Raw genomic sequence first — 23334 nt, 5'->3', positions numbered from 1 at the left:
TAACCTTTTTCTTCTGTAAAATTTTTGCTAAATATCTTTTTCATTTAGTTTTCTCTAATAGCTTTGTGCTTAGAAACCATATGGCATTATAAGACAACAGAATTCATGTCCTTAGCTAAAGCATACTTTAAACAAAATGGTATGGCCTATCCTTTACTGACAATTCCAGTGTTAGTTGAAGAAAACATATATATGTATTGCTATGGTTTGGATGTGGTTTGTGTGGCCCTTTCAAGTTTCATGTTGAAATTTGATCCCCAGAGGTGGAGACAGAACCTGGTCAGAGGTGTTTGGATCATGAGTTGAAGTCCAGTGTATTTCTCACGAATGGCTTGGGGTTAATTCTTTGTAAAGAGAGTGAGTTCTTCTTCTTAGTTCCCGAGAGAACCGGTCATTGAAAAGAACCTGACATTTTCTCCTTTTGCTCTTCTCTCTCTCACTGTGTGATTTGCATCCACTGGCACCCCTTTGCCTTCCAGCAGGGGTGGAAGCAGCCTGAGTCCCTAGCTAGAAGCAGATGCCAGCACTATGTTTCTGGTACAGCCTGCAAAACTATAAGCCAAATAAATATTGATTTTTTTATAAATTGCCCACCATCTCATATTCCTTTAGAGCAACACAGTGGACTAAGACACACTAATATAGATAGATGTAAATATTTAAGAAAGAGTTTATTTATGAATTTGACTATAAAACAATGTAAGCATATAATAGGTAACTTGAAAAATATAAGTGTAAATAAAAAAATTTGAAACATTTCTAAAATTCATCAATTATATAAGCTCTTAATAGTTCAGTATGTCTCTTTTTAAAGTAAATTTTTTTCTTACACACGCACACACACATCACACTTTCTTTTCAAAACTGAAGTCATATTCTTACTATTATATATCCTTTTTTCCTCATTCTGTGCATTTTCTCATAATGTTAAGTATTTGTAAAAATTATGTTTAATGATTGTATAATATCTCATTATATGGCTGTGTTAAAATGTAATTATTTCCATACTGTATGTCAGGGTCCTATCAAAAAATGGGTGACCCACCCAACTGGGACAACTGACAGGACTTTATAAAAGGATGATTTACAGGTGAATGGGCATAATGAGGGATACCAACAAGCAGTGGTAAAATACTGGGAGCCATTATCATCCAAGTTTGAGAGGGAGTAGGATAGAATGTTTACCAGGATCTGCAGAGAGGTATAGTTGTCAAAGAGGACCTCTGGTAAAAGCCTGGCAGGGAGGGAACAAAGGAAATATCTGAACTTCTCTCTCCTTCTGCCTTGCAATCTCCTGATGCTGCTTCTCCTTGGTCAAATTCAGTAAGAGTGCAAAGAAATCTTTGACATAGAGCCCACAGAGGTCAGCCATCCCTGGAAGAGAGTTGAATGAAGAAGGGTATAGAGTATATCTGGACTGAGAAATAGCACACATATTTTTTTTTTCAGTATATCCCCCTCTACATTTTCTCTAATGAGAATTAGTAAGTTTAATTACATTATTAGGTAAGTATCTTAAATGAATGAACAATCAGCCTGCCCTGTTGATCATGAGATATAATGGAAAAATTAACCTCCTTAGAGCATCCCATGAATGATTAAAATCATGTCATCTAATCAAGAATCGATAGTCCTTGTTTTGCTCCATAGCTGACATTAATAAGGCCTATAGGGTAGGAATTTTGATTTCCTATCTAGGCATGCATTCCATACAGCCACACTCAAATGGCAGTTAGCAAAATGAGCCAAAGTCATAGACTACTGACCTCAAGCTATTTCTGTGGTCCAAAGAAAATCAGAGTTAAAAAAACAAAACAAGCCTTCGAGGAGGACAAAAGAAAGAACCCAGGTTTTTAGGTTCATACTTCATTCTGCTATTTTTCTCAAAAGAAACTCGGCATGAAAGGAAACTCCACTGTAGAACCATTCATCTTTATAGCCTAGGTCTTTAAAACATGGTTCGATTTGGCCCTGCCAATGACTTATAAACGGTAACTCAACACACTCTAAGAAAGGAGCAAGATAAAATTATGCCTCCACCATTCACTTGTCACAGAATGTTGACTATTCAACAAATCTTGTGCTGTTATCTGAGGTGGTACTTACATGAATTTATATGATCTCTGCTGAAAAGTTTTCTGATAGAGATATATAAAATTCCTTATGGGAGAAAAAAATTATTTTTTAAGTGTAAATGAGAGAATGTTCTTGTTTCTCCTTTTAACCCATCAAAATAGCAGGGTATGGTGGAGAATTTCCTACCTAAGGATGTGAGAAGATGGCAGCATGAAACTTTTACATCTATCCCAATACAGGCCTAGAGTTTGGGAAGCATTTGGAAACTTTTATTTTTAACTTCTTTGACTCACTCCAAAGAAACTCTAACATAGGCTGGGGTGGGTCTTTGGTTGTTTGTGTGTGTGTGTGTGTGTATGTGTCTGCTATTAAGTTGTAGGAGTTCCTTATTATTGGATAATAGACATTTTTTAGATATACGGATTGTAAATATTTTCTCTCATCCTATAGGTTGCCTTTTCATTTTGTTGATTGTTTCCTTTGCTGTGCAGAAGCTTTTTAGTTCAATATAATTCCACTTACCTATTTTTGCTTTTGTTTTATGTATTCTTGGTGTTATATCCAAAAAAATATTATTGCCATAGCCTACATCAAGAAGCTTTTCTCCTATTGCCTTCTATAAGTTTTATGGGTTGAGGTCTTCTGTTTGAGTCTTTAATAAATATTGTGTTGATTTTGTAGATGGTTAAGAGTTCGATTCCATTCTTTTGCCTGTGGCTCTCTAGTTTTCACAACACCATTTATTGAAGACAATCTTTTTCCTATTGCATATTCTTAGCAGACTTATCAAAGATAAGTTGAATGGCAGCATTAAGTACAGCACAGAAAACTTTTTGGAAAAATAAATCTCAGTTGACTAAATATGCATAAATTTATTTCTTGATTTTTTATTCTGTGTCATTGGTTTATATGTCTGTTTTTATGCCAGTAACATATTACTGCAGCTTTGTAATATAATTGGAAATCAGGTTGTGTGATGCAACCAGCTTTGTTCTTCTTGCTTAAAATTGCTTTGGCAATTCAGGATCTTTTGTGGTTCTATGTGCATTTTTAGGATTGTTATTTCTTTCTGTAAAAAATGCCATTGGAATTTGGCAGGGATTAGATTGAACCTGTAGGTCACTTTAAGTAGTATGGACATGTTAACAATATTAATTCTACAACTCAGTAGCAAAATATCCACAAATAATTCTGAATAGACAATTCTCCAAAGAACACATCCAATGGCCAAAAAGTGTATAAAAATGTACTTTGCATCACTCATCACTAGGCAAATGCAAATTAAAACCACAATGAGTTATCACTTCCCATGTATTAGGATGGCTGTTATCCAAAAAACAAAAGGCTACAAGTGTTGGTAAAGATGTGGAGAAAAGGGAACCCTTGTACACAGTTGGTGGGAATGTTAATTGTGCAGCAAGGAGTTCCTCAAAAAATTAAAAATAGAACTACCATATGACTAAGCAATCCAACTTTTCAATATATATCCAAAGGATATGAAATTATGACATCACTATGTCAGAGATATCTGCACTTCCATGTTCACTGCAGTATTATTCACAATAGCTCAGTTATGAAATCAACCTGAGTTTTTACATGGATGAATTGATAAAGAAAATATAATATGCATATACAATGAAATATTATTCATCCTTTTAATAAAAGAAAATCCTGCCATTAGTGACATAGATGAACCTGGAGAACATGAGGCTGAGTGAAACAAAAGAGGAACAGAAAGACAAATACCAAACAATCTCATTTACGTGTGCAATCTGTCAAACTTACAGAAATAGAGAGTAGAATGTTGCTGAGGCTGCGGACAGGATGAAATGTGAAAATGTTGGTTAAAGGCAACAAAGTTTAAGTTATGAAAGATGAGTAAGTCTTAGATATGTTCTATATAGCATGGTGACTGCAACAATAACTGTATTGGTAAATTAAAATTATGCTAGGAATGCTGATCTTATTTTAAATGTTCTTATTGCCTGTAAGACTAATAAAGAGAGCAAGAAGAAACTGTTGGAGGTGATGGATATTAGATATACACAGCTTTCTGTATTCAATAAAGTATTTTTTTAAAATAGGCTATATAGAAAGAAATATTTTAAATGGGATCATTTTGTATCTTGTGCCTCAAAAAAAATCAATACAATCATAGCACAGCATAGAAACCTGGTTTCTCTTCTTTTGACATTAGGCATTGCCATGACAAGGAAAACCCACAACAGTATTCATCACCAACATTCAATTTACATAACAAATCTTTCATAATATCCACCATTAAAGAGTCAGAGTGGTGGACTTTATATGGAAAATATCACATTTTTTTCCTTCTAAACTAAAAGTGAATCTTAGCTTTAGTTTAATTCAGTAAATATTATTGAGAACTTTATAATGTGTTAAATGCTTTGTGTATTTTTAATATTTTTACCTTCTTTAGGGCAGTTAAGGACTACATTCAACAAACTGGAAGTGGTGTAGGAAGTACTTTAGACCCTTTCACTCTTCTCCAACTAGGGAGGATTTATGAATTTAAGTTAAATGAAATTAACTGAACAAAAGTTATTGAATATAAACTATGCTGGAATAGTGTTTTTTACATTCGATATAAATGGCAAATATTCAGATATACTAAGATATAAATTACATAGTTCTTGTCTTCATTAACCTTAAAATCTAGTAGAGTAATAAGATGAAAGCTGAATTTTATAAGTGTCTTGCAAGAGGAATGAGATGCTTAAAATGAGAGAGAGAGAGACAGAGAAAGAGAAAGAGAGATTAGTGGTATCAGATGAAAGTTGGAATAGGAAAATGGGCTAAGTCATGAGAAAAGCTTCAAGTAAGTGAGACCATTTGATAAAAATTTGGAAGGTACAGTCATTTTTTTTTTCATCTCTCACTCCAAGCATTTTTTCTTTTTGCTTTTTTATTGTACTTTAGGTTCTGGGGTACATGTGCAGATCATGCAGGATTGTTGCATAGGTACATACATGGCAAGGTGGTTTGCTGCCTCCATCCCCCCATCATCTATACCTGGCATTTCTCCCCACATTATCCCTCCCCTCCTCCCTGCTGGTACAGTCATATTTTTAAAAAATTTATTCTAAAATAATTCTATACTCATAAGAAGTTGCAAAAACAGTACAGAGTTCTCATATACCCTTCACCCAGCTTCCCCAATGGTAACATCTTACAAAATCACAGTGCATTTTAATCAAACCCAGGAAATCAACATTGGTACAATACTGTTAACTGAGCTGCAGACCTCATTGGGATTTTACTAGTTTTTATGTACACTCACTTGTGTGCATGTGTCTGTGTGTGTGTGTGTAGTTCTAGGAAATTTGATCACATGCATAGATGCATGTAAACGTCACCACAATCAGCACATAGAACTGTTCCATTACCACAAAGAAACTCAGTTGTAACACTTTTCTACCGAATTCTAACCCCTTGGAAACCCCTGATCTCTGCTCCACCTTTACACTTTTGCCATTTCAAGAATATTATAGAAATAGAATCAAATAATATGCAACCTTTTGTGATTGGCTTTTTCATTTAGGATAACACCATGATGTCCCATTAAGTTGTTGTACCTATTAACAATTCATTGTTTTTAAACTGCTGAATGGTATTTCATTGTGTGGGTATGTTACAGTTTGTTCATGTATTCACCTGTTGAAAGGAATTTGGCATGTTTCTAGTACTTGGCAATTCCAAAAAAACCTGCTATGAATGTATGCAGTTTTTTGTGTATACATGTGTTTTTATTTCTCTAGGACACATGCAGCCAGGAGTGTAATTCCTGGGACACAGGGAAAGTGCATGTTTAGAGGTGATATTTTAATAAATGTGCAGTTCTTAACCAATACAAATATTCTTGTATATGCATTATTTGTGAATTTTCACAAGGTTTTTTTACAATAAGAATTAGAGTTGCTATACAAAGGTGATAAGCATATTTTAAATGCCTTAATACATACTCTGTTCTCAAGAATTCATGCTAATGTCTACTCCTTCCCACCACAATTATATGAGTAAGTCTTTTCTTTATTTGCTCAACAGTGATTAATACCTTTCTAATTGTTGCTAATCTGAAAATCCAAAATTGGTGTCTTGTTTTAACTTGTATTTTGATTACTTATAAGTATAGCATTTCTATGTAGTATTTGCATTTCTTCATAAATTTTCTGTGTATGCCTTTTGCCCACATTTGTATGCAGATTTAAAAATTTTTCTTATTGATTTATGTGTGTGTTTGTGTGTGTCCTTGTGTGTGTGTAAAGGAAAGTAATATAGTATCATGCATGTTGCACATATTTTTAAAGTTTGTGCTTTGCCTCTTAATCTTTTTTTTTTTTTTTTTTGAGAGGGAGTTTCACTCTTGTTACCCAGGCTGGAGTGCAATGGCGCAATCTTGGCTCACTGCAATCTCCGCCTCCTGGGTTCAAGCAATTCTCCTGCCTCAGCCTCCTGAGTAGCTGGGACTACAGGTACGCACCACCATGCCCAGCTAATTTTTGTATTTTTAGTAGAGATGGGGTTTCACCTTGTTGACCAGGATGGTCTCTATCTCTTGACCTCGTGATCCACCCGCCTTGGTCTCCTAAAGTGCTGAGATTATAGGCATGAGCCACTGTGCCCAGCCAGCCTTTTAACCTTTTTAAAAAATGCTTTTTGCCATAAATATATTTCAGTTGTCCTACATACAGGCAAACATAACATCTTTTTTCCCCCTAAATACATGTAAGTACTAATGACATATAATTTGTTCTAGTTATATGTAAACCAGCTATGAAGCATTCCTTCATTCTCTATTCTCTGAAATAATTTAAGTAATATTAGAGTTACTTATTCAGGAAATATTTGGGGGAAAAATCTATTCATACATCCAACTGGGTAGGGTACCTAAGGCAAGGAGAGAGTACTTCTTTGGTATCTCTCTTCATTTCTCATAGTATGATTGTTTCTTAGAACTTCCAATCTCTTCTTTAGCCCATTTTGCTATTTTAACTTTCTACACATTTCCTTAGAAAATAATCAATTTTCCATAAGATTGTCAAAGTTATTACCATAGAACTGCATGAAACACTATTAATGATTTAGCGATTTACATTATTCTTGAAAACAATAAAACCACTATTTTTTTTCTTATTTGAGTGTTATTCAAATAAAAAAACAAAAACATTGTTTCCTTTAATTTAGTGAAAAATTTTTTCCCCCCAGTTTCCACATTTTCCTTCAAGGAGGGAACATTTAACTCACTTCCATTTCCACATACTTTTTTTCTCTTAATAAGAATTTCTTTCACATCCTCTTTACTCTACTTCTGTTTAACCTGAATTAAGTTTAGTCTTTTTTTCTTCTCTCCCTCTTCAAAAAAACAATTGTGACTTGGAAAGGATTCAGTTTAACATATTCTCAGATGCTTCAGTTAATGTACTCCTCCCAGCCTGAGTAGAATCATAATTCCCATGAAGAGAGTATGTGGTTTCCAAGAACTCTGCAGTCTGGCTCAGTAAAAACTTTTCAGACTGCCACATGTGTCAGGAGTAGCCTTGCTTACCAAACAGAAGCCAAGTGAGGTAAGATTACTCATGAGAAGGATCTTTCTATGGATTCAATTCTGTCTTCTAACTTCAATTACACTTAGCTAAAGAAATATGGACAGAAACAACTTGAAGTAAAAGATAAAAATACGGTTCCATGCAAATGTACAAAAATTGTGCTCATGAAAAGGACCTCACACTCCAGGAAAGCACTTGGTTATTTCTTATGATAAATTATCATAAATCTTGACACTCGACTACTTTTCAAGTTGTGGAATTTAGGGTATCAAGAAAGTACATTTAACTCAAGTCATATTAAGAAAACTGCCAAGTACAGTGGTTTATGCCTGTAATCCCAGCATTTTGGGAGGCCAAGGTGAGCAGATCATGAGGTCAGGAGTTCAAAAGCAGCCTGACCAACATCGTAAAACCCTGTCTCTACTAAAAATACAAAAATTAGCTGGGCGTGGTGGCACACTGCTGTAATACCAGCTACTCAGGAGGCTGAGGCAGGAGAATTCACTTGAACCTGGGTCGCGGAGGTTGCAGTGAGCCAAGATCTCGCCACTGCACTCCAGCCTGGGCAACAGAGTGAGACTCCGTCGTAAAAAAAAAAAAAAGAGAGAGAGAAGAAAACATGTTTATTGAAGGAGGTAGCTGGTAGCAGAACTAGAAAAACAGTAGGGTCTGAAGTTGGAGGCTAAATTTTTGCATACATTGTTTTCACATGCTCTCAAAAATGTCGCACCTTAGTAGGCCACCCAATTCCCTCCAACATCACCTCTGCTGCTCCCCAACCCAAGCAATGCATGATATGATTGATCCCTAACAACAGGAAGCTTGCAATCAAACTATTTAACCTCTAAAATAGGGATGGCTTCATGATTGCTGTCTGTAACCCCACAGGAATGAGGTCATTAATTTCAACATTGTTTAGGGGAAGGATGCTTTATATCTGGTGACTAGCTTAGGTAGGGACAAGCAAAGTAAAATTAGAAATTGTAATTAAAAAAACACAAAATGCATAATTTATTTCTTCAATGTTATACTTTATTCTTTTTAAATCTTAGTACCTGACAAATAGTTCTTTTTCTCCCCTCCCTCAGCTTTCAGTGCCAATTAAAGAAAACATCCCAGGATGTGTATTATTGTGTTCTAATTATAGTTGAGGGTACAGTGGCATGTGATTGTGGTATAATAACTAAGCTCTGGAGTGTCTTTTATTCCATTAAAAATGACCTTAGCCTTGGATCACAGAGCTTTGCATTGATTTGTCTTTTTTGTGGTTTCCTCTCCACAGGTCTGCTTCCTCAACCAGGATGATGCATTGAATTGTGACACACAGAGAAATTAACTATCTTTCCCATGAGAAATAATTTATCATTCAGCATTTGCTATTAATGTGCCTCTGCTGCAAGTGAATGAAGCCATATAAAGTGTATGGAAACTATGCAGTAGATGAACACTGCGTAAATATCCTTTAATGTTTATTATGGGCACAATAATTTTATCATCAGTAAATGGGAGGGATTTGGGCTGCAGAAAAAGAGATGTTGATAAGTTTTGTTGCTATAAAAAATGGCTGCAATATCTTCAATAGATGCAATACCTCTTTAGGTCTAATACAAATTTTGTTTTTTGCCTGTTTCAATGAGGTCCTTTAAAACTTATAATTACTACTGGATCTGATTGTGTCTGCAGAAAGACTTCCCAGCCTTCTTTAGAACTGAGGAGGTACCTCAGTTCTCAGCCTAGACAATATTAACACATTATCTCTGGACTGTATTTCTATTTGAGAAACAAGAACTAGAAGGGACAAGGTAAGCTTTAATTATTCAAATTCATCTAAAAATATTCTGAAGGCTTATTAAAAGCCAGATATTGTGCTGGACAGTGTGAGAGGGACACAAAATCAAAGAGAAAGCCAGTGATTCTCACTTATCCATCTTAGAAAGTGTACTTGAACCCAAGGGGGCATGTACCGAAGTGTTCACTGATGTGTTGAAAATAACAGTGAAAAATCAGAAATGACTTACATGCCCATCATTTAGAGACTGGCAAAACCAATTCTGAGGTATCCATACAATGGAAAACCATCCATCATTTGTAAAGAGGGAGGTAGATCCATAAGTGGAAAAGTCTTCAAGACATGATGTTAGAGAAAAATTAACTATATAAAGTGATGCATCCAGCATGATACTCTATGAAAATGTACAACACACACACACACACACACACACTCTCTCTCTCTCTCTCTCTCTCTCTCTTTCTCTCTCTACTATTTATTTTCTCCATAATCACTGTGATGCATAGCAATGACCCTGGAACAATACCCTCCAAGGTAGGTCTTCCCATTGCCCAGTGGCAGAAGTGTTACTCACATGGGTGATAGGTGGTTGTTTGGTGACAGTCTGGCAGCCACAGTTGATAGCCTTATGTCAATATGATGATTCTTGTTACCTTTGGGTCCTGAAGGGGACCAGGATTAAAGGTAGTTGTCAAAGGGAGTTGTAACTATTAGCTACAATGATATAATTCTCAAATGATATTATATTAATGAATTAAATGTGTATCAGATATTTTTTAAAATGAGTAATATGTAATTCATGCATTCTGTGTGCTAACAGTCCAGAGGAGAAACAGGTACATACTTAAATAATTCTGATGCAAAACAGAGTGTAGACAGTACTAGCCTTGATAACCATGTATGATGGTAATATGAAGGGGAGAGTGGTCTGCATTTCTACTTCTTGGAGGAGGTGAGATTTATTGTAAATCTCCTTAGTGAAAGGAAGACTTCTGTTGTACAGGATTCTGGCCTACACATTAAGCAAGGCTAGGCAGCTGTGATATTAACACTAGCTGTCATCTAGCAATTCAACCATCTTAGAAGATGTAATCAAGTAGAGGAGAGGAAGGCCTTAGAGGGAGAGCCAGAGGGAAGGTTCTAGCCTGTATTCCCTAGGAATCATTTGTTTGTAACTAAATAAATTCATTCCGGCTATTTAAAGCTAAGGGAAATGAATTGGTGGGAGATATATCAAAAGGAGGCTGGAGGGTTGCATTTGGAAAATATAGGTTATGTACCAAAGCACCTTGAGGCAGTGGGAATGGTGGTGGTGGAGGACAACCCCACATCTCTTGTGTAGCAGAGATAGCCTTGCTGTGAATATAGTAACTCCATCATCTTTGCACCATAATTACCCTGATTGGCCTAGAATAGGTCACAGTGCAGTCATTTTTCATAGTGGATGGCAGAGCGTCATTTAATATAGGAATGTGCGAGTCCCCCAAAATGGGAATAGAGTGGCCAGGGTGGATGACCGAGAACCAAAAGAAGTAGTGGTTTTATCAACTGGGTACTTACCTACCAATTACTGTACTAAGCAATTTATAGGAACATTATTTCATTTAACATTCCCAATAACTCTATGAATGAGGCACTATTACCAGTGTTATGATTCTCATTTGCAGATGGAGTTAAGTAACTTTCTCAGAATTGTACATACCAATTTAGTAGTTTGGTTCTGAGCCTGTAATTTTAATGACTGGCTACTGTAGATGTCTACTCTATGTTCCCTGTTGCCCTTCTCCCCATTGTCTATAGGAATATGGAGCTTTTAAACACTGTATGGAAAATGTGTAAGATACACTATCCTTAAAGCAACTCAAAAGGCTTTTACAGTATAATGTCAGTTCTTGTCATACCTCCAAATATAAGGTAAAAATATAGTTTGATTCTTATTTTCCTAATAATAAAAGGAGGCAATTATGAATTATACAACTTGCCAAATGATCTCTCAGTTGAAAGCTAAATTGAGACAAAGAATCAGGACTGTTGAATTAATGAAGTAGGTAATTCATCCCTCTCTTTAGAAAATTGTGACTGTCACCATGAATGAGGTTTCTGGCACCAGTCCTTATTTTTAAAAAGACACTGTAAACCACAAGTCAGAATAAGCCACCCAGCCCCCATTATTTAAAACATAATGGCTCCTATCACATTTGGAATAAAACCTGAACTCTTCGCCACAGCTATGAGGCTTACAAGGGTCCACCTCCCCTCCCGAGACTCTTCTACTCTCTCTTTCCCACATTTGTTGTCTTCCTTTTATACTCAGATACTCCAAACCAGTTTCTACCTTGGGCTTGAACCACTGGTCCCTCTGCTTGGACTGCTCTTTCCTTGAGTCTTCACGTAGCTGGCTTCTTCTTGCCCTTCAGTTCTCAACTTATATAACACCTGGAAGAGAACTTTCCTGACCACCTAAACTGAAGTAACCCAGTCTTTCATATCCCTTCACCATATGTTATTTCCCTCATAGCACTTTTTACTACCTGAAATATTTTTGTATATTTGTTAGTCTATATTGATTTATGGATTCTCTTCTCTAGAAGGCAAACTCCAGGAGGGAAAATTCAACTGTTTGTGGCACTCAAATATTCACTGAACGAATTGTTTTCAGTTTACTGAACCATTTAGATTTTTCATTTATTCCTCAAAGGTCAGGTAATTGTAGGGTAGTAAGTCTGAATAAGCCTTTGGAAGATTCCCTTAGTTTTATAGTTCTAAAAAGTGGGACAAAGAGATGCTTAACTGCCCAAGATCACAGCAAGTTAATGGCAAACGTGGACTAAAATCTTTGTCTTTTCACTTACAGAATAGAGCTCTTTCAGTACATTTTCCTGACCATACTTTGAATGAGGTGCTGAGGTGACCTTTGATTTATGACTTCTGTGGTCATCATGCATTAGAGATAACAGAATCACATATAGGTGTTTTTTTCCTGAAGATGAACATACTTATCACTGGGCTAGTTGGGCACCTGAGCTGATTATAATGACAGATACATACTGAGCACGTTCCATGTGCGACACATTATTTTAAGACCTTAGCATGCATTAATTTTTATGATCCTCATGACATCTCTACTAAGTAGGTACTATTGTCGTTGTCTCCACTTACAGATGTGGAATTTGAAGCACAGATGTTAGGAAATTTGCACAAGGTCACATAACTAGTAAGTTGTGAAGTCAGGCTCCAAACCCATGCAGTCTACCTAAAAGCTACTCGCTTTTAATCATTAATGCTGTTCTGCCTGCCCTGACCATGAGACACAGTTTATCCTTCAAAACCCTATCAGAAAATCTCCATTGACAGGAAATAGGGGAAAATCCTGGGTGACTCATGAGGCGAATGAGAATCAATAGTGCAGTTTCCACCAATGCAATATTGGCAGAACTATCTTTCTTTTTTAAGCTTTAATTTTCCTTGCACAACGGTCCTCCATAAACAGCAATGAAATAAACAGAACAAATACCATTGAATCACCAACTGCCAAGGCCCTGAGTGGTGCTTTATTGATTGTATGTGTATGGAGCTTTCTGGAATATGTTGTTCACAAATAAAGAGGTCTTTCTGGCATTAAGAGAGTTTGTGGATCCTGCTGGTTTGGGAGCATGACATTAAATAATTGACTAAAGAGGAATGGCTTCACTGCTCCTCCATGCAGGTGAGAGTGTTTTACCAATGCTGCTTTCTGAAATTGGAGTTGGCAGTTGGGTTCAGGGATAGGTGCTGGACTAGGGAAAGACTCAAGCAACAGAGAACAACAACATTTCTCCCTCCTGAATGGGAGAAAGCATCTTCCTTTAGATTAAATGCTATTTTCTGAGTGAATAGGGACAAATTTCTTAAACTAGAACCTTTCTCAATTCTGATAAGTTTGAGTTACTAACTTTCCATTTCGATTACTATTAAGATTTCTTTTAAAATAAATCAGAGGTAGAGTGCAGTAGAATATAGAATCTCAGATATAAAATGAAATAAACTGTCTTCAGGAAGATCAGAGTGTAAAGTGAGTATTTAAATATTTTATTTATTAACATGAGTTAATGATGTATATTCCTCATCCACAATTTTTAAACCCATGTGGAAATATTTACTTCACAGTTTTAATAAGTATCACAATTAATTAATTGAACTCCTGCTATGTAGAAGGAAAAGCATATTAAGTCACATTGTCATGAAATATTTTCAAACTAATTAGTAATTACATAAAACTCAAACCTATTTCCTCCTACTCCACATTCCATACTCCCACACAAAAATCACCAACAATGGTAATATTCATTGCAAGAACATTTGAAAGACCATAAGAAATTTTCCTTCTTATTAGTCTAAAAATGCTCTAATAGCACAGACATTTAAAAATGGCTCAACCCAAATAGTACAAATAACATGGACTAGGTATTAGGAAACCTGGATCTTCTTCTAATTAGCTGTTTGCCCTTTGTGAGTCACTTAGACCTTCTGACTGACCTCCACTCCTCTCTGCTCTAAACTGGGATTTACAGTGTATGCTTTCTACAAACCTCTTAATGTTGCTGCCAGTTTCAAAGCAATATTTGTAAACTAAAATATACTCTACAAATTCAGCATATTATAAGCCTTAAATAGCTAAGCTCTGTGTTAAAGTTTTAAACTTAGGGCATCATATTTCTCTGAGTAGAAGTGTGTGAGCTACAATGCTATGCTGCTTCAATCAAACAGCCAATTTTGTCTTTCAGCAGTTTTAAATATCAGCCTCAGATTTAAGAAAATAAAAATTGACAGACCCGTAGAGTTTTTATTTCCAGATTCAACCTGAGGATCACATTTTCTGGGACTGAGTAAATACTATTCATGCTTGTCTAGGAGCAGAGTCAATTTAAATGGCACCATGTCAACTTTTTAACGTCATCAGCAACAGACTTTTTCTTATGATGCCAATAATATAATTTATTGCTGTTTTTTAAAAAGTTATAGGACAACCATTTTCTTTTCCTGCTGGGGTTTTCTGTTGTCATCCTGATTCTTTGAGGTAAAATGAAGAACTGGGGAGAACCTATTCTGAGGAGACATATAAAGAAGCCATGTTGGTCATTGTTAGATAAATGATAGGACCTGTCTCATACAGTAAAATGGGAACAAATGTTTGAAGTTCTTTAAAAAATCTATTTGAAATTGACATGAACGAATTTTGAATAAGGCAAAATACTAATAGCCACTGGGCAAGAAAAAAATATTAGAAAGCACACATACAAAAAAAGTCATACAAGAGTATGTGTCTGAGTAAAGAAAGCAAAAAACATCTTGATTAAAGTAAACACAGCAAAAACAGAAAGGAAATTGCATTGACACAATGGCTCTGATATATAATTTGAAAATATATCAATTTCCTAAATATGAAACTGAAACTAAAGCACTGAAATATAAAGTAGCAGTGAATATTTTAATAAGGTCTGCCTCAGAAAATGTAAAAACATACAATTTTAGGCAGCAGAGCAATAGCTAAAGACTAAATGCAAAACGAGACTAATTATTTTAGAAAAGCCAATTTAAAAGTAAATCAATTTTGCTGTCTACATAACTCATCTTCCCCAGAAAGCATAAAGGTCAAAATTTCAATAAATCCTATTAAACCAATTATTCAAGTTGCCATTTTGCTACACAGAGAGCCATAGACATTCCAAGCTTCTATATGCATAAACTCTATCATATGACCCATTGTCCTGTCATGTATTTGGTGTTCACAGAGTTGCCCATGTGAGCAGTCAGACAGACAGATTATAAAGTGTCCTGCAGAGAAGGGGACTCTTGTCTAATATTCATCTCTATGATACCTAAGAACACCTTAACAGAAATCCGTTCTGTCAGAAGGCTACTCAAGGTGGTGGGTCCAACAAGGTGTTCATCATTATTCCCTGAAATGGTTCCTTTCAGTGGAAAGATAAATTGATTTGGATTCAGAACCTGGGTATGAGCTCCAGCACTGACACCACAAGCGGAGTGACCTCAGGCAACTCACCGAATTTCTCAAGGCTGGGCTTTGTTCATCTGTGAGATGTGAATAATAATAGCCTAACTCATAGGGTTAATGACGGAGTTATATAAAACAAAATGTATTTGTGAATGTGCTTGTTAAACCATGAAATGCTAATAAATGCATGGCATATATAGTTTCTGACAGAGTAGTTCAAACACAGTACTTGCTTTGATTTCACAGAATTACTTAGATGAAAAACTCAGTGAAGTGTGAGCACTTCTGCTCTCTCTTTTTGTACAATGAATTTCATGTTAATTCATTCTAACCAACTCCATGTTTGGGAGAAATGCATTTAACTTTGGAACCTGCCCCATATGATATTACAAATATTAAGTGCCTCCACATTGTTTTCACTGCTGGGATTATTGCCCTGTACAATAAGCAGAAGTGGCATAATGCCATTATGCATATCTAGATGGTGTTGAGACAGTGGCCACGCTTTCACACCACTTTTTACCAGATTTCCGTACATCTGCCCCTGCCCTAGCCAAGAATATTTGCTTTCCACCTTTCTCATACCACTTGATTGTTTCCATTTCTATGTTTTTAGAAGGTGTTTTAATTTACATTATCCTCATTTTTCTTTATCAATGTATTTGTTACTCTCACCACCTTAAAGATTTACCTTTCAGGTAACCTTCCATGATTGATCCCATTCTGCTTTGTTAATTTCAATGCCACTTAATAGAGAGTTATGCAAGACCCCCTATTTCTGTAGATGTTAATGGAGTTTTAGGATAGGGTATGCTACTAAGACTGGTTGTGCGCAATGAGGGTGGATCAATTCAGTCAGTTCATTGCAGCTTTAAAAGAAAAACATAAATACAAAACTAGTCCCTCCGTTTTCTTTTTTTTTTTTTTTTGAGACGGAGTTTTGCTCTCGTTACCCAGGCTGGAGTGCAATGGTGCAATCTCGGCTCACAGCAACCTCGGCCTCCTGGGTTCAGGCAATTCTCCTGCCTCAGCCTCCTGAGTAGCTGGGATTACAGGCACGCGCCACCATGCCCAGCTAATTTTTTTGTATTTTTAGTAGAGACGGGGTTTCACCATGTCTACCAGGATGGTCTTGATCTCTTGACCTCGTGATCCACCCGCCTCAGCCTCCCAAAGTGCTGGGATTACAGGCGTGAGCCACCGCGCCCAGACCATCCGTTTTCTATTTATGAAGAGAAACTGCCGTGAATCAGATTAGAAGTAATGTTGGTTTCAGTTTCTTTCGCACTCCAACTTAATGTGTGTATGCCTGAGTGTACGTGTGTATGTTTGCATGTTTGTGACATTCTCAGCAACTTAACTCCTCATTGCTTAATCAGTATGGCATAGAGAAAATTCATTTGATAAGAAATTGTAGTCTGTGCTGCTGTTAATTCGTCATGGGTCTTAAACAACCTTCCAAAGTTCAATCTCTCCTGTAAACTGAGTATCTCACACTAGCTGATCCAGAAGGTCCCTTCAAGCATATATGACTTATAGACAGGGAGAAAGCTGTAATATACCTATGCCAGGTCATACCAGAAAAATACTTTGCCATTCTCTGCCATGCCATTCACAGTGAGTGTAGAGTTAAAGTTGCTATACTTTATATAAAGGTTATTGTATGAGACAGAATAGAAAATGAATTAAAGGGAAGAAAAATGGAAAATGTGCTTGCTTCTTTCTTCGAGGCTTTTTCAGTGGGAGTATATTGTGTACTGACATACTAAGTCCAAATGTTACACTTGTTCCTGAGTCTGGTGCCACCAGAAGCCTTGCAGAGGAGTGGTTTATTCCATGATTAAGTTCCAGATACTTAACAGCTTACTGCCCTGCACCAGTCTGAGTCTGAGAGTCTCCAGATCCAACATCTACATTAATAAAACAGGCTCTTTTATTCTGCGGTGTTTGTTTGGCTCACTTGGACCACGTTAGAGCTTCAGAATGGAGTAGAAAGCTGTACAGGTTGCTCCTTGTAGCAGCCCTAAAGGGGAGTTGGGTCTACTGGCTACTGCTGCTGCTGCTGCTGCCCTGGGTAACCTGACCCAGGGTTCCGGATCATCAGGTACAAAGAACAGCATACTGAATCCAGAGTCAAATCACGCCTTTTGATTAAAATACTCCAACATATCTGTAGGCAGTTGATTGATGACCTAGAAACTTTGAACCTTTGTCAACTTTCTAAGGCATTGAGGAGAATCAATGATGCTATGTGTCATACTGAAAAAATGCTTAGTAAATGTTTATTGAATTACTAAACCAGACTAAATAACATTTTAAAGGAAGTTTTCCACAGCTGTAATAATAAGTCAAAATCAGGAAGATAAAATTATATGAAAATAAGCATCAAGTTTTAATCTTTGGTAGATAGTAATTAAAAAAAGATTTTAAGTTTGCATAATTACAGATTGCAAATTATGTATTAGGCAAATACATAATGCCACATTTCTATATTAGGATATTCTTATGATATTCTTATAAATTTTTTTAAACAAAGTGTGACACAGACAGTATAAATAAATGTACTGAAGTCACATATCTAGTAAATTGCTGATTGAAATTAAGGTCAGTCTTCTGATCCTGAGTCCCAGGCTCTTACTACAGTATTAAGGTGCTGCATGCAGCTAAGGGACTATTTGTGTTTCGTCCCTACTATCTCTTAACCCACTATCAGTGCCAATCATTTGTGTTTAGATAGAGGGAGCCCTGGCTTCATTAAAATACCTTTGGAGAGCAGCAATCTTTCTTACCTTCATGAAAATACATCACCTAGAACAAGACAGACTGTTTTACTCAACCGTGTATTGACCAGGCCATATCTGGAGCATATATTCCCTTTTGAGTATTACATTGAAAAATTTGAGATTTATGAAGAGTCAGAAGGTGGAAAGCTAAGGGAATTTATTCTAGTGGTTAAAGTTTTAAAGCTATGTCTTACAAAAAAGCAACTGAAGAAATTTTGGTGTTCAGCCTAGAAAAAGGAATATGGGGGTTGAAGTGGGGTGATATGGGCAGAGAAAATATATTTGTTATCTTGTCTGAAGGCTATTACATCGGAGGGATTAGACCTATAGTTCCAGAGGCCAAAATAGCACTGGTGAAGAGAAATTATAAAAAGGTCATTTTAAAATTCAATATAAAGGAAAATTTCAAAAGGTAAAAATCACTAAAAAATTCAATACATTTTCTTGTGAGGTATAACTTGTAAATCATCAAGCAAAGATGAATAGAACATTTTCTGAGGATGATATAGTCATGGTTTTAGCACTAGGTAGGAGGTTGAAATAAAAACTTTTAAAGACCTTTTCTAAGGGCCTCTAAGATTCTATTCTAAAAAATTCTTTCTAAAAAATAATTAAGCTTAAAACAGAGGGCAAAAAACACATATGTTCTCATAACCCACATTTCCTGCAGTACCTAGGTTTCACTATCAGGGCCAATCATTATCTCCAAATTTAGCAGATTAAATCCTGTATTTTGTGTGTAAAGATTACGGAGAGACGTAATTCCCCTACCCCTATAGCAACTGTGGAGTCTTCCCAGTTAAGACTCCATAGTTGCTATAGGGTTGGGGGAGAATTTGAGGACTGAAGTCTGGAATTTTCCAGAGCTGTGTTGTCCAGTAGAGAAAGCAATAATCACACATGGCTATTGAATGCTTGAAATGTGTCTAGTGAATTTAGTTGTGCTCTAAGTTCGAAACACACACACACACACACACACACTATTTCAAAGACTTTGTATAGAAAGTAAAATAATTTAAGCTATCTTGTTAATAATTTGTATATTGATGATATGTTGAATAATACTCTTTTAGATATAATGGGTAAAGTAAAATACATTAACAGAATTATTTCTTGTTAATCAATGAGAGCTTGTTATGTTGCTCAGGTTGGCCTTGAACTCATAGCCTCGCCTCCTCAAGCACCCGGACAACTGGCCAGAGCCACCACAGCTCCCAACAGAATTATTTCATTCATTTCTATTTAATTTTTAAAATGTGGCTAATAGGGAATTTAAAACTTCATGTATGATTAATATATTTTTATTGAACATGGATGTTCTCATGGTATTCCACACTGATGTATATTGTGGTTGATGCTGGCTATGGACTGGCACTTCAGCTGGTAATATGGTTTGGCTCTGTCCACACCCAAATCTTAATCTTGAATTGTAGTTCCCATAATCCCCATGTGTCGTGGGAGGGACCAGATAAAGATAATTGAATCATGGGCACAGTTTTCCCATCCTATTCTCATGATACTGAGTTAGTTATTTTGAGATCTGATGGTTTTATAAAGGGCTTCTCTTTTCACTGGGCAGTGATTCTTCTCTCTCCTGCTGCCATGTGAAGTAGGACATGTTTACTTCCCCTTCCATCATGATCTTAAGTTTCCTGAGGCCTCCCCAGCAATGCTGAAATGTGAGTCAATTATAACCTCTTTCCTCTATAAATTACCCAGTCTTGAATGTGTCTTTATTATCAGTCTGAGAACAGACTAATACAGCTGGGTAATTAAAGGTAACACCAACATGTGGTCTTTTTATGTGGCTTAAGCTTCCTCTTAGTACAGTGGTCTCAGGATTTTTAAATATTTATGACAGCAGAAAGCTCCAAAAACAAGCTTTCCAGTGATCAAGGTGAAAGCTGCATTGGCTTTTTTGACTTAGGCTTGGAAGTCATAAGGTCATGTTGTATCAATTTGCTGCATTCCATCAGTTATCAGCAAACCATAACCCTGCACAGATTCAAGAGTAAGAAACAATTGTAGTACAGCATGTGGAATACAAGCTGTTCTTGCAGACATCTTGGAAAATATAATCTTCCACAACTTATTACCCAGATAGAGCCACCAACAGAGTTATGAAATCTACTTGTTTAGATTAAAAGAGACATTCCTGAAGTCTAAGCAAGTCCTGGATTGTGAGATTGGAGTTCTTCTAAAGAGACCCTCAAGTCTTACAATTAAGCAATGCTGTACTTTAGGAATTTCACTGATAGTCATTTTTAAGTAGGGATGCAATTTAAAGAGCAAACTGTCCTCTAAGTGTTTTAAAAGCTGCCTGCATGCTAAGAAAACAATCATGAATACAGTTTCCTGGTCACAGAGTTGAATCACACAATATAGAATACTCCCATTTTTTTTTCTTTTTTCTTTTGGTTTATTTAACCAGTAAGAAGCACATTCTTAATTTCTGAAAGGTACATTTTCAATACTGACAGGCAAGAATCTTTCCTTTTCCCAAATGTTTTAATTTTTTTTTTGTTCATTTAAGCCCTTTGAACATCAGTTAACAATTTATATACAATATGGATGAGAAGATGCATGATGTATGTCCACTTGGGGATAACTGATTATTTGTCACAAGTATAAAATTCTTTTATGAGTTTATTTATTTAGTATAATCAGCCTGTATTTGCTTTTTTAGAATGGATTATGAGTGGAAGGGGTGTGTGAAGCTGCCCCCAGAGCATAAAATATCTTGAAGGTTAAATCAACATTTGACTTTAATCAAACAAATGTAATTGGCCCAGAGGATCTAGAAAAGATGGAATTCTGGAAACGAATGACTGTTGGTTTTTGTGTTTTCTTCCTTAAATATTAATAAGGAATTGTCTATGTAGACTTAGTTAAGAAAATCAGTTTGCATTCTTGTCCTTAAGCCTCCTCTTTAGAATTTTGATTTCTCGGATGATTTGCACTTTGATATTCATTTAGTAATAATTATTAATTCATTTGTAATTAAGTAGTTATTTATCAGTGATTGAATAACCATAATTTAATTCTAACTTGCATTTAATGTTAAATAATCCTCAGAGTGTCAGTCCATGAGTCCATTATGTTCCCTAGGTTATAAGTGAAAAGTGCTGTCCTGCCTTCGATATCCCTCATCAATAGATGATTTGATAAGCAGATAATAACTGAGCAATAGAAGTGGAGAGATTACAAAAGAACTAAAACAACGTACAAAACCAAAAGTAGAAACAAACAAGCCTGCATTATTTGCAAATGTTAACAGAATTCTGCACTGCTTTATAATTTTAAGTGACATTTTATTCCTCTTCATATAGCAACTATTGAATGGTTTCCATATTCCTCCAGAATGGTGCTAGATTCACATGCTTGAAAAGCACACAGATGTGGACTGGATTTTATGGAACATACAGAGGAAGTTCAGCTCTTGGGCTAACATTTGCTTTCTAAATGTTGAAAGAAATGATAAAACAAAATAAGTTCTAGTGCTTTTTACCAAAGGATTTTCACTTAGAAGAGAGGCTCTTTAGCCTGTGGGACTTTTTGCTTTTATTCTTTGTTTTTATGTTAACAAGACCAATAGGTAGCAGAGAATACTAATATTCTCAATGTAATCTTACACAGAGATGGGTACTACTCAGAGAATTGACAAGAGTGCTAAATGGAATAACCCAAAAATAAAACTAAAGTCCTTCGGTTGTCTATGTATTTAAATTAATATATCTGGTACATGCAATACTATTAATGTGAAAGATAATAACCTAAACTGGCTTATACATACATAGGCCATATAAGTTTGCTCATCTGTAAAGTTCGTATAAAAATATCAAAAAGAATTTTTGGAAAGATGATATAGGATAACTTTAATCAACAGCTTAACAGAGCACATAGTGAGTCCTCATTGCTGTCATCACTATAAGATGGTAAAATAGAGCAAACAGCTCTGAACTGGCAGATAAGAAGCCCAACTTTTCGTAATGATTTTCTTATGAATTAACTGGATGACTTCAGTACTTTAGTCACATCTCCTAATTTCTGTCAGTAAAATCAGGGGCTTCATGACTTAGTACCAATATTGTTTACCTTTAAAATCATATGATTATAAATGAAGAAGACAATTGCCAACTGTTTTGCGTGTGTGTGTGTGTGTGTGTGTGTGTGTATGTGTGCTATGCTGTATATACCTAAACTAAGGTTGGCTGGTTACCAAAAGACTTTTAAATTGAATAAAATAATCCTAGGTCATTAAGAACCAATGCTACGCATGCAGGAGGGAGAGGGGCATTCTCAACTCTGCCTGGACAGGCTGCAGCTGGAGGCTATTCATAAGGTACGTTTCAGTCCAAACCTGGACTCCTATGGATGGCTGGTATCTGGGGGGCAGTCAGGGCTGGTTCAAATCCATTTTGTCTGTGGACTTGCCTCCCCACTGGGCCACCGTATGCAGCTTGAAAGTCGAGCCCACTTCAATGCTATGTTCCAACCATCCTCCCCCACTAGACGGCCTGGCTTCTCTCCAACCAGCCATCACCTTCTGCCCACTCCCTAGCTTTGGTCCACGAGACACCGTTGGAGTGAAGTCGGTCAAGAACAAATGGCCCTTATGCACAGAGCCATAGGAACTGGGGGCCTTTCCTGGACACTGATCATGCCAGGCCTGGACCTTTAAGCCTGCCTCCCAGGACTCCTTAGATCCCACTCTTTCCACAGACTTCTGTGATCACGGCCCCCTGCTGGCAGGGGGGCTCTCCCTCCACAAACTCTTAAGGCTCCTCAGCTTAAGACTATGGCTCATGAGAAACACTCAGGCCTGACCTAGGCTTGGGAGTCAAACTGCTCATATTGAGCGTATTGTTAAGTGGGTGAAGCTTAAGTAAAGGTACTGGGTGTTTTTGCGGAAAAAAAAAAAAAAAATGACCTAGGTTCTTAATGACCTAGGATTATTTTATTCAATTTAAAAGTCTTTGGTAACCAGCCGACCTTAGTTTAGGTATATACAGCATAGCACACATACACTTTTACACTGTTGGTGGGAGTGTAAATTAGTTCAACCATTGTGGAAGACAGTGTGGTGATTCCTCAAGGCCTTAGAAATAGAAATTCCATTTGACC

General features: G+C 36.4%; 1 long non-coding RNA gene across 2 annotated transcripts in view; it reads left to right on the top strand.

Annotated features, from left to right (window-relative positions):
• The window catches only part of LOC144582341 (uncharacterized), a 178426-nt gene extending 157282 nt beyond the window's left edge, over positions 1-21144 (top strand). Inside the window, exons 3-4 of one of the 2 annotated variants that reach the window (XR_013534855.1) lie at positions 8926-9094; positions 9327-21144. This is a non-coding gene — a long non-coding RNA (uncharacterized LOC144582341). Of the gene's footprint in view, positions 1-8925 lie in introns of both variants that reach the window. The other variant, XR_013534854.1, reaches the window with a different exon arrangement.
• The last annotated feature ends 2190 nt before the right edge of the window (positions 21145-23334 follow it).

Source organism: Callithrix jacchus, chromosome 4 (genome assembly GCF_049354715.1).
Source record: "Callithrix jacchus isolate 240 chromosome 4, calJac240_pri, whole genome shotgun sequence".
Taxonomy (NCBI): domain Eukaryota; kingdom Metazoa; phylum Chordata; class Mammalia; order Primates; family Cebidae; genus Callithrix; species Callithrix jacchus.
The sequence above is the reverse complement of the archived record's forward strand: the minus strand, read 5'-3'. Positions and strand labels throughout refer to the sequence as shown.